A 6,819-nucleotide genomic window follows, 5' to 3' on the forward strand; every position below is an offset into this window, starting at 1 on the left:
ACTGTGTTTCCTTGCACTCTGGCTTCTGTCACGGTGTACCGTTGCACCAGAAGCAGTTTAGTCACGCTGGCCACATGACCCAGAAATCTGTCTACGGACAAATGCCAGCTCCCTTGGCCTGAAAAGCGAGGTGAGTGCTGCAACCCATAGTCGCCTTTGACTGGACTTGACTGTCCAGGGATCCTTTACCTTTACTTTTTATGTATTATAATTACATGCTCCAAAATTCTATCCTTTGTAGCTTAGATACATCATATTAAAAGCTTTATCTTCCTAGATATCGTTTTGCACTGATTAGTTTAATGTAAATCACGTAAGTATTTTGAACAAGCCTTTTTTACATGTTTTACATTTAATAGAATTTAATTTTAAAACGTATTTTATAAGTAAATGCATACTTACTCACTGGAGAATGTACTACTTTCAAGGCAGCATTCTTTGTTTTTATCAGATAATGTTGTTTCTGTTTTCTTAACGAAAGTGGATTATTTGAAGTGTAAAAATTGCCAGTAGCTTTAAAAATAACATTTTCTACGATTTATTTCATGATAATAGACATTCACAACCTTTGAAAAAGTTAGAGTCAAAGACTATTTTCCACAGCTTCTATTTAGATACATTTTCAAATAATGATTAATTATTTGCTTTGATTTTTAAAAAAAACCCACAAGCAACAAAAATCCAAAGAACAGAAGATAGAAAAATGCCCTATTGATCACCTTATCTGTCACTTTTTTCAACAGACGTTCGTTTATATAGTGTGGCTTCAAAAGATTACACTAACTGAAAAAAGAATCTCATGGGATGTTTTGCTTATAAATTCAGGTTCAGAGTTGTTCATGATCCTGTTATTTCCCTGGTAGGTAATCTGTTAGAGTAATTGTTTACTTTTTATTCTGATCCCCTCAGCAATATATGATGATGCTCTGAGATGCTCAGATAGCAAATGCATCGTTCAATTTTCCTTTGAGAAAAGGTCACAGCACTTGGGGCTTTTTATTTTAGAAAAAAAAGTGGGGGGCCATGATAGATTTGTATAAAATTATGCACAGCAAGGAGAAAGATAAGTTTTTATCCCTCTCTCATAAAGTTAGAACTTAGGGCCATTCAATGAATCTAAATGTTGAACAATTCAGGACAAAGAGATGAAGTGATGGCCACTAAACTGGGTCACTTTGAAAGAGGATTATACAAATTCATGGAGGATAAGACTTTCAATGGCCACCGGCCACAATGCTTTCCACTGAGCTTGGAAGTGGTATTGAATTGGGTGGTGTTCCTCCACCCATCCCTTGCATCCTCCAGCAGTAGAGCTTCCCCTCCTGCCTGCTGAAATCACTGCTGTTGTTGTTTAGTCGTTTAGTCGTGTCCGACTCTTCGTGACCCCATGGACCAGAGCACGCCAGGCACTCCTGTCTTCCACTGCCTCCCGCAGTTTGGTCAGACTCATGTTTGTAGCTTCGAGAACACTGTCCAACCATCTCGTCCTCTGTCATCCCCTTCTCCTTGTGCCCTCCATCTTTCCCAACATCAGGGTCTCTTCCAGGGAGTCTTCTCTTCTCAGGAGGTGGCCAAAGTATTGGAGCCTCAGCTTCAGGATCTGTTCTTCCAGTGAGCACTCAGGGCTGGTTTCCTTAAAAATGGATAGTTTTGATCTTGCAGTCCATGGGACTCTCAAGAGTCTCCTCCAGCACCATAATTCAAAAGCATCAATTCTTCGGCGATCTACCTTCTTCATGGTCCAGCTCTCACTTCCATACATCACTACTGGGAAAACCATGGCTTTAACTATATGGACCTTTGTTGGTAAGGTGATGTCTCTGCTTTTTAAGATGCTGCCTAGGTTTGCCATCGCCTTTCTCCCAAGGAGCAGGCGTCTTTTAATTTCGTGACTGCTGTCCAACCATCTCGTCCTCTGTCGTCCCGTTCTTCTTGTGCCCTCAATCTTTCCCAACATAAGGTCACTGCTGGCAGCAACCAAATGAAAGTCCCAAAACAGGTTGTCCCAGGGCAGGAAGGGTGAGAGACTGAGTCCGCCCAGAATCCCTTGGATCCACATCCCTTGGATCCCCAACTGCCATCACATCTTGAAACTAGGCCTGATCCAAGCCTAATCACTGCACTAGCTCCAGGCTGGCACAGTGATTTGCCTCCCCCCACAACCACCACCTCCAACCCTGGCCAGGGATCACAGCAGGGCTGTGAACATGGCAGTAGTTCCACTGCTCCATTAAGCACCCCCTCTCCCTAGGCAGCAGCCAGGGGTTGGATTGCACCCGTAGCCTTGTATTGAAAGCAGCACTAAGCAACTGTTCGACCAGTGCAAGGATCAGTGCCAGATTTACGTATAAGCTAAACAAGCTACAGTTTAGGGCCCCACACTCTTGGGGGTCCCCAAAAAATTAAAGGGAAAGAAAACTGGATGTACAGTTGCAAAATATAAGAGAGAAACCAAATAAAACCTACATACAGCAACAGTGTTTTGTGTTGCATAGGCTCCTATGACGTAAGTAATGGGCCCTGCCTGCTAGCCTGCTCCCTAAAATATCACTGGTTTGCTCATTTCTATCTATAGGGTGCCTACATTCTGAATGGACTGGTTGCATGACAACGTATGCAAATGGCACACGTCTAGATACCTATTAGGTCCATAAATTACCATATATTCAACACAAGAAACAGCAACAATTTGTTACAATTTGTTATTGACAAAGGACAGCTGGACATATAAAGGGCCCCATTACCTTAGGGCCTAAATTCAGCCCTGGCAAGGATTCCCACTTGCACAACTCCTTTGCCTCTCCGCAACCTCCCCAAATTTGCTTGCGGGGGGGAGGTAAAACAGATTGTGGGGGTGGCAGGGAGGAGAGTAGGGAAAATCTTGTTGCACATGCTTAACTCCATGTGCTGACAGGATGGTTAATAAGCATTCTTTTGGACACAAGTATCACTGTATGCTATTTTGTATGCTAGTCTGATTGTTTACATTTCTGGACTGAACTCATTGTGATCAGGACTGTAAAATCATTATTCATAAGACCAAATGGTGCAGGAAGTAGGTTTTACGGACAGGAATCCCAAATTGTTTCATTGTGTAACTTGATGTTTATAGCAGCTTTTCAAAACATGCATGTAAGGTAGGCCTGTTTCATTATCCTCAATGTACAAACCAGGCAGTAGCAGAAGTTGAAACCTAAAATAAATGCAGTTTGTGGAGATCACAGCTCATATATATATATATATATATATATGCAGGTTTTGGTGTCCTCGGGTGTCTTCCCGTGTAAAAGTTGGGGTGTCTAGGCGACGTTTCGACGAGGTCTCACTCGTCATCTTCAGGCTGGTGCTTTCGGCTTCTTGTTACTGGAACAGAGCGGGATCTCAATGTTTGAGTTCCTATAAATACTGTAGAGGGGGTGTGGTGTCTAGCCTCCAATGTTCTGGGCAGAGAGGAAGTTCCCAGGCTAGTGTGCCTTTTCTTCTTTTGTTCCTTAATTACTTGAGAGATACCTTGAGTGATTTCTTGAGTGATATCCTGAGTACCACTTAGGTGGGTCATAGACACCCCAACTTTTACACGGGAAGACACCCGAGGACACCAAAACCTGCATTCCTGTACCCGTGAAAATCTACGAAAGCAAATATATATATATATATATATATATATAAAATCAAATAATATTATACCAGAATGTGGATCGAAATCTTTTTATGTTGCAACTCCCCCTAGTGGGACATAATTTATCATTTTAATTTGTATCCACTGCTAACAACATGAATTTTCCTTTTCAATAAAAATATACCGTAATCATCAGTCCTTTTCATATATTTGGGTAATCACTGACACAGACAAACTTCTTCTGAGATTGACATATATTTTTGAAAGCAGAATTAATTTCAGTTGTGTAGCGATTACTGCTGGACTGTTAAATGTATTCAGAAACAATTATAAACAGGCCTTGAACATTGAAAAGGAGCAATAACATAATACTTAGTAACAAGCTTTTTCTCCCCATATGAATTTGCAGAATATAAAATGTCTACTAATCAGCGGCAGATGATGTGAGAAAGTGGCAGAACTCACCTTACCGCTGATCTGTCATGCTGCGGCTGCTGCTTACCAAGAGGCAAAAGGGGTAGGGCAAGGGCACTGTGGGGCTGCCAGATTGGCGCCGCTGGTGCATCTGCCCCATGCTGATCTCCTCTTCCCAGTCAGCAGCAAGAACATGACCAGCCGAAGGTCAGGTGAGCATCACTGCCATGCAACACATCCACTACCACTATAAAGGCTTTGCATTCAATATAATATCTAAAGCTGCTTTAACAAGAGACACTTGCATTTTTGTTCATTTTCTACCTCGATGCAATGATGCCCAGCAGTGATAATAGTAAAATGAAATGGGTTGGATCCAGATGCCTAGAGCATCTTGAAATCAACTCCTATTTATTTCAGTGGACTTGTGTAGCCTCTTCTGTAATAGAAAACAAAGGGAGTGTAATTTTAGTTTGTAGCAAAGATGGGTTGGATCCAGACTCACACATGCTTAAAGTACGGTTCATTTCAGTGGCTCTACTCTAAGCATGACCAAGTCTAGAGCCATCCCACTATGAAAGCGCTCTAAAAATCAAGCCTTTTTTAATTATTGTAGTTCAGCATCTCTTCTTTATGTGAGCTGGTTTCTTTAAATGGCACGCAGGTGTCCTAAACATTGTACAGTTTGTGCAAACTATACTGTAGGAGAAAACATTTAAATAGTTTTCAAGTCTGAAACATACTTTTAAAGAGCCATCTCACACTTTTTTTTAAAGATGGACTTGTAAAACATGTGCTGCTGCATTTTTATAAATCACTTTTCATCAAAAAAAATCAGTGTGCTTTACAGTACCTAATCAAACAATAGCATTGCATTCAACAAAACAATTTGGTTGACTGACATTCAATGCCCTCTTAAAATGTGTTTTGCGGGTGGCTATTGGGTTGTTCTTGTTTTTATTTTGATTACCGGTGCGTATTCTGTGTTTTTATATTGTGATTTTATCCTGTGAACCTCCCTGAGACCTGCAGGTATAGGGTAATAATAATAATAATAATAATAATAATAATAATAATAATAATAATAATGGTGCACATCATAGAAACAGTCCAGCAGCAGGTTGCATAATACAAATAACCTTGCATAGATACCAGGATATTCCAAAGGCCTGGATAAATAGATGGATCTTTAGCTGATGATGAGAACTCAGCACTGAAGAAGGCTGAACCCCTCCCCAAGGGCTGGAAGTTCCACATGGTTCCTTGGTAAGTATATGCTAGTGGGAAACAGGGTTTGTTGTGCAATGCATCATTGGGAATGCTATATAAAAACACTTTAACTGCATGAACACTAGGTGGCAGAGTAAGTACAGAAAAATCTAAATGTTAGGTGCTATTTCTAAACTTTACAGCAATTTGCACAAGTCAATATATTAGGGTACACTTTTTAAATTTGTAGTAATCTTTTCCCCCGTTTGTTTTTCTCTTCCAGAAATGCTCCTGATCAGGTGTGAAACTGCAGTTTTTGTCATTCCTCTCCAAAAAGCAAAACATATGGGACATATTAAAGCTTACAAGGAACACAGAATAGAATGTCAGAACTGAGTTCGCACAATGCTACTTAAACAACACATTCATATTTACTGTATATGCGTGGTTTAATCCTGTATGCACTTACCCGGGGAAAAGTCCCATTGAACACAATAAATGTCTGTGGTTCTTTTTCATTTACACCATGGACTGAAATAAACTGATTTGTAGCAATAGGAGGTCTGCCTCAGGAAAAAAACATATGTTTACTAAGCTTTCATATATTTGGTGCTAGGTAATTTGAAGGTCCCCCCATATATTTAAGATACTTAATGTGATATGGCAGTAGGCCTCAGCACAGGGTGGGAATGAAGAAGAAATTCAGTTCACATTTCAAGGCGATCCTACCAAATTTGTACCTTACGAAACCATAGGCAAAGAAAATGCCCATACCTCAACATTCTCTCATCTCTGAATTTTGCAATGCAATCCTCCACACAAGTAATATGTACATAAATGCATAAGCTAGGATTAGTGTGCTTTAAAATGCATATGTTAATAAAATAACACATAAAATGCATCATATTAGGGGGGAAATGCTTTGCAAACATGCATGTTAGGCATACCAAAATTTGGAGCAATTCACATTAAAATGATGAATTTCCATGATTTTTATTTTTAAAACAACAAGAACAACAACTCGTGAATTGTTGCAGAAAACTGAATTTAAGATTGGAACAGTGAGAAACTAAGAAAACAAAAACTGACATTTTGATCCATCCCCAATAGAGAGAGAGGGAGGGAGAGAGAGGCGGGGAGTAAATAAGTCAATGATTCCTTTGAACTGGGTAGCCACTGAGAACATGAGTACAGAAGTCTTCAAGCTGGCTGCATCGGGCAGAGATTGGTATTGTAACATGTGGTGACAACACATGCACATTCCACCTTAGGATTCTTACATTATACAGTCTCATAACTTTACCACCAGTCATTTCTTTTCCGCTTCTACTCCACACACACACACACACACACACCTGATTCACTTTGTTGACATTCTAGCCTGATAAAGAGTTTTGAAGAACACAAAAACTTGCACACTGATTTGGAACAGTAGGATGGAAACAGCAAATCAGGTTCCCCAAGAAGTAAATTCAGCTTGCTGCACCTGCATATAAGCTATGCTACCAGCTTTCCCAAAATAGTTGCTTCCAAATTGAATTGCACTTTGTGGCTGTGCTATGTTGGTCATGGGTTCT

At 40.2% G+C, this 6,819-nt stretch overlaps 1 long non-coding RNA gene across 1 annotated transcript; it reads left to right on the forward strand.

Moving 5' to 3' along the window:
- Positions 1-2,990: 2,990 nt before the first annotated feature.
- LOC310841050 lies at positions 2,991-6,582 on the forward strand. The gene is made up of 3 exons (XR_014562299.1): positions 2,991-3,137; positions 4,029-4,245; positions 5,526-6,582. It is a non-coding gene; the product is annotated as an uncharacterized lncRNA (long non-coding RNA).
- The last annotated feature ends 237 nt before the right edge of the window (positions 6,583-6,819 follow it).

The sequence above is a fragment of the Podarcis gaigeae genome, assembly GCF_964106915.1.
Source record: "Podarcis gaigeae genome assembly, chromosome: 3".
Taxonomy (NCBI): Eukaryota; Metazoa; Chordata; class Lepidosauria; order Squamata; family Lacertidae; genus Podarcis; species Podarcis gaigeae.